Source organism: Amblyomma mixtum, chromosome 3 (genome assembly GCF_055824585.1).
Source record: "Amblyomma mixtum isolate Tamu chromosome 3, ASM5582458v1, whole genome shotgun sequence".
Taxonomy (NCBI): Eukaryota; Metazoa; Arthropoda; class Arachnida; order Ixodida; family Ixodidae; genus Amblyomma; species Amblyomma mixtum.
This window is the reverse complement of record NC_143014.1, coordinates 397,441,311-397,452,247: the sequence shown is the minus strand read 5'-3', so window position 1 is coordinate 397,452,247 and position 10,937 is coordinate 397,441,311. Positions and strand designations below refer to the sequence as shown.

The 10,937-nt window shown below is 47.3% G+C and overlaps 1 pseudogene; it reads left to right on the top strand.

The window, feature by feature from the left end:
• Positions 1-7,072: 7,072 nt before the first annotated feature.
• On the top strand, positions 7,073-8,781 carry LOC149357287 (uncharacterized; annotated as a pseudogene).
• The last annotated feature ends 2,156 nt before the right edge of the window (positions 8,782-10,937 follow it).

The following is a 10,937-nucleotide window of genomic DNA, read 5'->3' as shown; positions in this document are numbered from 1 at the left end:
CGTCACCGATCGGGACGATCGCTCGGAGGCCCCGGGTAGTGTGACGAAGACGAAGCTGGCAGTGGCGCGGGACGGAGCGCTCGCGCTAGGCCAGCGGCCATTAAATCATATCATAGCCATGGTTCACCACGTCTCATTCTTCGGCTGGCCGCCGCGTAACAATATACACACGGCGCACCCTCCTCGCGCATGCGCAGTAGCGCGCGGCGCAACTGTCGTAACCACGGCTCGGACACGTCAGGCGGGCGCTCCGAATCCGGTCTGGCTCACCGCGTCCGGCGGCGCCGTTCCGGCCAGCCGGCGACCGCCGGATGCGTCAAACCGCGTAGATATGTCCGGCGCACCGCGTCCGGCGAAGGCCCGGCACGCCGCTGCGGCGGGCAGTGGCAGGCAATGCGAGCACGCAGAGCGCCAACGTCACGATGACGTCGAGTCTACGAAAACTGCTTGGTGACGGTGAAGTGAGCCGGTGAGCGGTGTGTAACCTGCTGAATTGTATGGTCAGCTTGACTGCGCTGTTTTCACTGAGCGCCATGACTTCGTTCAAACAGTCCCGGATTTGTGAGAACGAACAAAGGGTGCCGAGTGTATCACCTTTTTTGAGCTCTGGCCAGTCCCGAAGAGCTCTCAGCTGCGGCGTCGATGCGAAACCAGCCTGGCCTAGCGACGACTAGGGCAATCGGGGACCAGCGCGCAATTCATCGCCCGGCGTTGCCGCAGGCAGTGTCGTTGCCGAAAGCTCCAATCTAGCACAGGCATGCTGTCGTTGCTCAAATCTAGGAAGCATCCTTTCTGGTAGCATGGCTGTTCTGTATTTTCTTGTGCGAACGTGAAGTAAGCCGAGCCTGCCGGCCGGCCAGCCTGGATCCGGTCTTCCGGCGTCATAAAAACGAGCTAATCAGTGTGCTTGACCTAAATAATAAACCCTGGGATAGGGAAATATATCATTTTTCTGGGTCATTGGCCAATACCGAGTTGCTGGTAAAAGTGACAACTGTGGTACATGACTAGATGATACAAAGCGCAAAAGGGACAGAACGAACGAAGAAACCACACGGACAAGGCGCTTCTTCGTTCGTCCTGTCCCTTTTGCGCTTTGTATCATCTAGTCATGTACCAACTCGCCCACCAATCGATTCTTCTGAACTGTGGTACGAGCGAATTTGTTGCGAGAACCGCCTCGCAGCTGCCGCTGGCCCGATGCTGGGGTCCGGCTCGACTGGCGCCCGCTGGCTCCGCTGCTGAAGGCGCCGTGGAAATTGACCATACTGTTATTTTATTGTGAGATGATGCTGTTGACAGCAAAGCGGAGTGAAGAATGGGCCTTCAATTATAGCGCAGGCAACTTCCGAAGCGCCGGCCCCTGCCGCTTCGATGCGAAGCAGGCTATAGGCCTAGCGACGACCACGGCACACAGGCAGCAGCAGAGCTCATCGCCCGGAGCGCCCGCGAGCGGTGCCGTTGCCGAAAACTCGCAACATAAGCAGGCATGCTTTATCGAGCAGTCTTTCTGATAACAAGGCGATGCCGCCTTTTCTTCAAAATATTTGTACACCAAGCCAAGCAGCGCTCAGGCACTGCTGCGCGGCGGCGAAGTGTGACACCGGTTGTGGGTGGAGCTTGGGTAGAGCGGCGCAGCAGTGCTTGCTGCTCCGTGTGTCCCTGCGTGCTGCGATGCGGCAGTAGCCCGTTGTGCTCTTAGCGGTGCGGGCTGGGCGCTATTATTTTGCATTTCTTTTTAATCGCCCACCTTACTTTTTGTGATGCGGCAGTTCGGAAGCGGCGACCGGAGCGGCGCGCCGGACGTGTTGCCGGACATGTGTCCACGCGTAGGAGAGGAACGCACGCCGGCGGCGGCGAGGAGCGCGCACCGGCTGTGGCGAGGAGGCGACGCACCTGCGCCTCTCGTGACGTCATGCAGCTATCGCGCATGCGCATAACGGGCGGCGCACACTCCCGCGAAACTCGGCTCTTACCCGCGTAGTGTAGCTTTACGCTACAAACACATCGTACAGCTCAAGATAGTGCGAACGAGCAGTTTTTTTCAGCGCACAAACAGCCTCTACCATGAAACAAAGCAGATGAATAGAATACACAGTTAATCCGGATAAATGTTTTACGCCTGCGTTTCGTACGGGCTAAAACTTCTAGGTTTGGAACAGAAATGAGAGCGACAATAATCATGCAGTTCAGCCTCCATGGTGGCTGGGTGGTTATGGTGCTTGGCTGCTGACCAGAAAGACGCTGCATTTCTATGGAGAAGAAATGCTATAGGCCTGAGCACTGTGAATGTCGCTACACATTAATGAACCGCAGGCTGTCGATATTGCCTGGAGTCCTCCACTACAGCGTCCCTCAGTGTTTGAGTCGCTTTGAGACGTTAAACCACCTAAAGCCATAAACCACCCGACAGATCAGTTGACGCGGCTCTGCTCACTCTAAACCAAATTACTATCACGCACTTCGACGACAGAATGAAGTACAGAATGAAGGTTGCGCTTTATGAACACAACTAAACGTGCTGTAAAATTTTTCTCACAGAATAACATGCAATGCTGACGAATAAAAAAAAATTAGAGGGACGCAATCGGTTATTACGTGTGACAATGTGATGGCATCTCTTTACATCCACCAACGAGCTTGCGATATGGGGCCGACTGCTCCTATTGGCACTCTTGCATTTCTTGGTCAGTGATTCGGCTCCCGTTTGATGGCTGACTAACATTAAGACCCCGCGTATTGTTATGCTACATCTCACACAGATTCGACCTCAACCGGTTCCGAAACTTAAGGGGTCAGATTCTTCCTTGGGGATTCGCAGTCCCGAAACCACATCACTGGGCTAGCTGGTGCATCCTTCTAAACACGCGCGCGCATGCACGCACGCACGCACGCACGCACGCACGCACACGCACACACACACACACACACACACACACACACACACACACACACACAAACACACACACACACACACGCACACACACACACACATACGCACGCACGCACGCACGCACGTACACACACACACACACACAGGCACGCGCGCGCACACACGCACACACATACACACGCACACACATACACACACCCACACGCACACACACACACGCACCCACACGCACGCACGCGCGCGCGCGCGCGCGCACACACACACACACACACACACACATTACTGGGCTAGCTGGTGCATCCTTCTACACATATACACACACAGATTTAATTTGATGCATCTCTAAGCGCTATTACTGAATAGTACTGATAAACATGTCGTAATTTCCTGCCTTTTCTCACGTCGCACCGTTTCGACCAATTAGATGAGCTCACGACAGTAGACGAGCCACTAATGCTTTTACTTTAAAAGAAACGTGCCCGTTGTCGCGTGTCTAACGGTGCACTTCAAAACAACTCCCAGATACAATTATATGACACGACGAGACATTAATCTGCGTTTTTTTAGCACTTTTAGGCGGGTTGCATTCGCGCACCGGTGGTTGAGCTCACTCGTGACAAAGTGCTTGTATAATCGATTGGCCAGTGTTGGAGCCAACCCTTGGCGCTTCGCATCGGAGGCCAATTTTTCGAGGCAGCCTTTATTGACAAGGAACCTGTGGAAGCTCAGCAAACTTCCCTTTTAGTGCCTTTCCTGGCATCCTACAGCGACGCGACTCGTTGGCATGCTGCCTCTGACAGCCGCGTAATTCCCTTGGGAACCATGATAAGCAGGGTTAAAGCGCGCTATTTTGCATCTTGTATGAAAGTGAGTACTCACGCCAGCATCACCGCAACTTCTTGAAGTCGTGGCGTATACCTTACGGGACTGCAACTTAGTTTTGGCAGTTTTGGCATGTTTTGGCATGTTTTGGCAGTTGGTTCCACTCGTCAATGGTTCGGACCAAAAATGAGTATTTGAATGATTCGGTTTATACTTTAGGGGTGCGTTGTGTTTTGAATGCTTTGTCCTGGTAGAGCGAGTGTTCAGTAATGCTAAGTATTTTTCTAGGTCTTCCCTATAATTGCCGCTGAAGGCATGAAAAGGGAGTACGAATCTATTAAGTTGCATTTTATAATTCATTGTTGTCAGCCTAGCTCTAACACTATGTTTGATTGCTGACCGGGTCCTAGCGTATGAGCTAAAACCAACCTCAAAGCCTTATTTTGTATCGCTTACATTTCATCATGTATTGCTGACTGTAAGGCTTTTCAAAAGTTAGAAGAGTGAGTAGTCATTTTCTAAGCCATCAGTTTGACCTCCGGGGTAGGGTTGTGGAGTTTTCGCCGCAATGACCAAAGCTTACGTATAGCTTTAAAGGATCAGTCTACTCACCGAGATGAGTGTATAAATAATGGCATATTCTGGTAGTTGGCACCCTATAACGTCAATAACGAGGGAACTGCTCCCGGTTTAGGCAGGAACTGATATAATATTTTGTCGCTAAACGGCGCGTACAAATGCATTGTGGTGGCCGCAAACGTTCATTTTGTTGGAGAAGGTGGTAGTCTTTTTTTTTTTAGAAGATTAATTGAATATACTACGTACCGTTAGTATGCCACAGAAACGTACGTTTTGTTCTAGTAGACTGTAGAAGGCGTATCGCTCGCTTTTTCTGTAAACCACATGAATATTTATAGTTATACGTACGCTAAACGCAGGCACATTCCCACTTTTAGTTCAGCGTATGCTAGCAGAGACGCAAAAATAAACTCAGCCTATAGTGGCACCATCTGGTTGTCAGGACGAGAACCATTACTGTAAACAAACCGACTCTCCTCTTAAGCCTAGAAGCGGCAGAATCATCCCTCTAATTAAGAAAATAAAGCAAATTTATCACTTATACGTTTTCTCATAGGCGAGGTGAGACGAGGCGAAAGACCGGTGCCCCATTTATTGCCAGTCAACGCACTGAAAAAAAAAAGCAGCAACAACGAGAATTCAGTCCGAAGCGAGAGGTCCGGTTTCGAAGGGCAACGCCATGTTTGTCGCCGCGCGGCGGAAATCGTCGGGATCGCCGCTACTCTCGTCATCACTTCGGCTGTCGCGACCGCGTTTAATCGGAGTTGACAACGGTGGAACAACATGTTCCATGGGTCAAAGTTTTATTCGTTCATCCTTGATAATATTCTCTTTTCAACTTCGCTCAGATTCTGCAAGCCTGACATACTGCCTGTTAAATACCATGCACCGCGACGGCGCTTCGTGTTGAATTGGATTGATTGCCGCATACTGTCATGGTCATAGTGCTCACGTTCCTGTATTTTATTAATGACAAAATACGGCTTCTCATAATTGCGACATATGTAACCCATGCCCTTTCAGTGCCGATTTCTTTTAATCATCTCAGCACTTGAAAATTGCACTTTACAAATTGGTATGACATTTGTATTTTCATGGTTGCCAGGTGAGACTACCATCTCCTACAGATGTGTTTTCACATCAATAAATTCTATTTTAAAATGTTCTACCGCACTTCTTGGCACCACACCTGGCTAAACGCTAATTTGGGTAGAGAGCTATCGGTTGCCCAAAAGAAAATATGGCCGATAAAATTCAGTACACTGACCCTTTAATACAGATACTGTCAATGTGCACAGACCAGGAGAGGTGTGTAAAATGTACCCCTAGATGTTTAAGTAAAACAAACACCTCGTTGTACAGAAAGAATTAACCGCTACATTGCAAATATCACACCCAAGGAAACTACAAAACATGCATTTCGAGCATTTAACATCAAAATGCAGACAAGATGTATAACTTCCGCTTGTTGCATTCACATCACTTTTCCCCTGCTGAGGTTGTCAACCTCCTAACGTCTTTGGCATCTCTAGAGCGCCGAAATATTAACGGGGAAACTAGAAATACTGATTCTTGGGCAGTTCCTCATTTTCGTACTCTACCTCCCAACAATGCTGACAAATAAATACACAGTGAGGACTTCAATAAAAAAATTTGGGTTCTAACTTTGAGCATGTATCATCTATGAATGTTATTTGTTTTTCTCTTACGCTGCTCCTCTTAATTAAGCGTTTTTTAGTTAATTACTTGTTTTTGTATTTCATTGGGATTGCTGTCAATTTACGCAATTTTTTCTGCATTCATCGTTATTATTGTTTTTCTTTTAAATTTCTACTGTTTTTTCACTGTGCTGCTGCCATGCTTCGTCAAGCTTATCTGTAGCTTTTGGCCCAAGAGATGAAATTCTTTTTGGAAAATAGAGATGTACTGTATTGTAACAGCCAGTTCGTGCTCACGGAATCATTCTTTTCCTTTGGAACAGAACCTATGCATCTAACAATATGCCTTCAGAAATCTAGAAATAGTGCAGAAGTTTTTGCGATCGCTAAATATCACTTCGGCCAGCACAATACTGCCAGAAAAGGCACTTCACCTGGTTTGTCGGTGCCTTCGTGTCTGAACTACCGAGAAGTGAAAGGTGACTATATTATCCTTCACAAAGTGCTTTACGACACAGTGGATTCTGACTCCCGTTTTTCTCTGATTCTTCACCGTACTTGCGCTATAGCTACTAGAGCACGAAGACCTTTCCATTTACAGCTCTTGTTTAGCAAGCGTTATTCTACACACAGGGTGTTTCAGGCAACTTGAACCAAGGATTTAAGAAAGGCGGTGCCCCGCAGGTGGCTGACACCAACGACACACTATTCCCCGCCGTGTGGCACTCCTCTGAGTGTTCCGGGCACAGGGTAAGGTAAAATTAGAAGAAAAAAAAACACATTCCTCAACTTTCCTCAGAAAGCCATACTTCGGGCTGGAAAGCGCTTTTTCCGAAACCAACTAGTGAGCGGTCACGGCCCCTTTCCGGATAACCTCCACGTTTATCGTCAAATGTTTCAACCAAAAAGTACGCCACCAGATTTCAAACCATGTCTGAAATCAGCTACATTTAAAAAGTTGGCTGGCAACTATTGTACAGCTGTCTTTTTTTTAGCCAAGACAATCCTACGCTCCGCACGTTTTTTCCACGTTTCTGCAACCTTCATGCAGCTGCGTCCAAGTGCTTTCCCTTCCGATGAGTATTGTACTTTGTGCCGGTATTGATTTTGATAAGTTGAGATGCCCAGGGCAAAGAAGGCCTTCGCCAGGCGTGAATTTCACAGCAACCGTTACATTCATCGTGAAAAAGCAAAAGGATGTTCGCGACCTAATGAGACGCCGAATGCGCCAGCTCCTCGACATCGAAGCTTTCAAGATTTTCTGCGTGCTTCCAGTTCCAGAGGACGTGCTACAGAGCGGCAGCAAATACGCCTTAATGGACATGGAAGGAATTTGGGCCGCAATTACACACAGTTGTGTGTGTGGACAGTTCGGTGGAAGTGTTGAGCTCATCGAAATTGTGACAAAGCGGGTAGGTGTTGCAAGCGTTTACAGTTTGAACTGTGAAGTGTGTAGTGCCGCACAATGGTTTGAGGCGTCGAAAAAAACTATTTCTGGCTTTTATGAAGCCAACCTCCGGTTGGTGTATGCCTTGACGTCCACTGGTAAGGAAATGGCCGCAGGAAATGTACTATGTGCTATGCTAAACCTTCCTAAGCCGCCGACAAAGTTTGCGAAATAAAATCAAGAGCTCCTAGGTCATGTCGAAGCTGCTGCTAAGGAGTCGATGAAAAGGGAAGCTGACGAGGCTGAGCACCTGAATGAGGACGACAAGGACATCGCAGTTGTTCTTGATGGAAACTGGCAGAAGCGAGGCAACACTTCCAATAATGGTATAGTCTCTGCGACCAGCGTAGACTCTGGTAAAGCGCTGGATGTGGAAGTTTTGTCTAAGCGTTGTCCAAAGTGTGGCATCAAGGGTGTAAACAGTGACCCTCTTCACAGAGAGGTGTGCCAAATAAACTACCAAGGCACCAGCGGTGGAGTGGAAGTAGCAGGAGCACTCAAAATTTCGGCAGGAGTCAGGAGTTTCACTGCGTTCGATACGTCAAATACCTTGGGGATGGTGACAGAAAGGCTTTTATGACTGTGAGGGCACAAAGGCCTTATGGTGTTTGTGTTTAAATATCGAAAGCTGAGTGCATAGGTCACGTGCAAGAAGGATGGGCACCAGATTACGGAGGTTAAAAAAAGAAAACAAAGGGAAAACTCTCTGATGGAAAGAGCCTCTAGGGCCGAGGCCGACAGACTGAAACAGTCATAGACAAGCTCCAAACGTACTATGGTTTGGCCATCAGAAGAAATGTAGGACACATGGATGAAATGCGAAAGGCTGTTTGGGCAACCTACTTCCATTTATCGTCCACAGACGATGACCCAAGCCATGGACTTTGCCCAAAGGGATCCGTTACGTGGGCTGGCTTCAACGAAAGTCAGTCAGAGGGCAGGCAAACCTTTGGTCCACAAGGAGAGTTTGCCTGCATCTGTTTTGGAGGCTATCAAATTCATTTATAGGGAGCTACCGAAGGCTGAGCTCGTAGAGAAGTGCCTACATGGGCGAATTCAAAATGCAAATGAGTCGTTCAACTATGTTGTTTGGAAACGGGCGCCGAAGAACGTGTTTGTTAGGCTTCGGACCCTAAGCATGGCAGCACTGGACACTGTTCTTTCATTTTATGATAGTAGCATCGCACCAACCAACGTTTTGAAGGCATGTATTGAACCCAGGGTGCAACACCATCAAGTGGCTGAGGGAAGCTGACCACAAGCGAGTGTACTTTGCGGACCGAGCAACACGACAGCTGACAAAAGAGGCCCGGCAACCAAAACGACAAGCCGAAAAGCGATAAAATGACTGCGACAGTGACTACAAAGCAGGGGGGTATTAAACCAAAGAATATGAAGGTGGTTTTGCGAATAAAAAACTATTTTCGACATCTTTTTTCACTTTAGGCTCAATTATCTCAAAACAATGTTTTTTCTTACAAAGGTACCAATATTTCCAGTGCCTTTTAAGACAGACGGCTGATTTTTTTTCGCAACCATCTACATAAGTGTGAACAACTAATGAAATAGATTGAGCAATTTGACTCAGCAGTTTTTCCGCTGTGAATTTTCAAATGCGCAATGAAAGCCGAAGTTTATGTACTACGGGAAGAAATTGCATTAAAAATCAAATTTTCAACTCATTTAAATTATTCTAGTTCAGTAAAAAGTGTACAAAATTTGGAACAAAATGATATGTATATTACTAGGGTACTCGTATCAGTTGGTGAGAAACATGTACCTCAACATAGCCTAAAATATATGGGAAGTATAGGGCTTACCCTGTGCCATTAAATATATCGTAATTAGTTACTTAGCTAACATCAATTACTCAAAATTTTTAATATTCAGTTTAATTCCAAGCGCATTACGTTAAGTAGTAGAGTGGGTTAAGAAACAATCGATCCAATTTTTGCAATGTTTATGCTACGAGGTGCTTGTTAGCACCACTTAAAGAAAGCTTGCGAAGTATAAAAAGAACACTATATTCTGCTCTTGCGTTAGTGTATTTTAGCTCTTCAAAGCGCGTTTTGAATGAGCAAAGCGTGCGCGCTCCCCGTCGCAAATGAGCGGCTGTCACTGCTCAGCATTGTCTTCAAAGTGCGTCATCACATTCTTCCGAGACATGGAAAGCGCGCGCCGGGATCTGTGATAATGCGATAAATGATGGGCAGGCCACCGACAGCCAGTTCAGAGGAAGCTGTTATTGAGTGATCACACAGACAAAACAGAAACGAGAAGGAAAGCAGTGATGTCATGTAGCTTAAGGTAGCCAGACGTTTTCTTTGTATCTCTGAGCAACTAGTCGAACTCAGCTGCGGCCATTCGCTTGTCCACTGTGAGCGCGCGCTTTTCGTTCGTTCAAAACTCGGCTGGGAACGCTGCATTATGATCACACACGATTGGAGTTATTTGCATTCTTTCATATTTCGCGGGCTATCTTTAAATACCGCAAAAAAGCATCACGCAAGAGGTACGCTGGCAGAAAAATTGGTTAGGTTGTTTAACCCCCTTTACAGCTTCACGGATCGCTCTTCGCTCTATAGGGAACTAAAAATCATCAGTAATTCATAATAATTAATCAACTATTTAAGATGATAGAAAAACAGTTTGAGATGTGCCAGATGAAGACAATGTGTGGTTGGCATCACCTAGATGCGGTATCCCGCTTTTTTAAAAATTATATATGGTTCCAGTTGCTCTAAATACCTTGCATACTGCAGAACTAATACAACACTCTTCATACCGTGACATCTTACGTTATTCCTGCTCTGCTATTCACCTGCAAACAGGTGAAAAGCTTACTAACCCGCCTTTTTTAACAAATTACTTTTTACCATTTAGTTTTTCCCGTCTTCTTCCATAGTTCATTGTAAATAAAGTTTGTTCGTGTAGCGCATTTTCTTTCTAATTCATATTTATTGCGACTGCACCCTACACTGCTAATATGCGACCTATGCTGGGCGCTAATTTGTACCTTACTGTAGTGTTCCTTACTCCTGCAGTCGTCGTTGTTTTTGTGTTTGTTACTAAGACTTTGTTTTCCTTTTTGCGCTTTTTCTGTGTGTGCTGTTTGGTTCGCAACTTTTTCCCCACAGGGGCATCTGCAATATGCAGGTGATGGTGAGTTGCGACACCACGGTTTCCCTAGCATCCGCAGGGACATCTCCGCAAGGGGATGATGGTGAGCAGTCCGTCACAGCAGATCCTAGCACCCACGCTTAGCCGCGTGTGGCAGCGCTTTGTCCGGGCAAAAGGGGATCCTAGTGTGGTTGAGCCGATGCTGAGTGTTTGGACCTTTAAGGCTCATCGACGGAGGCAACACACCACATCGGCCCCCGCTTCCCGTAGGCGGCACCTCCTGCCTGGCCCGACTGGTGAATATCTGCAGTCGCCTTTTCCTGCCCTCCCCTCCATCTTTCACCCTCCTATCGTCTTTCTGACAGCTCTCCTGTCTCCTCCTCCCTTTCTTTGCTTTTAATTTTTTTCCCTGGTGGCT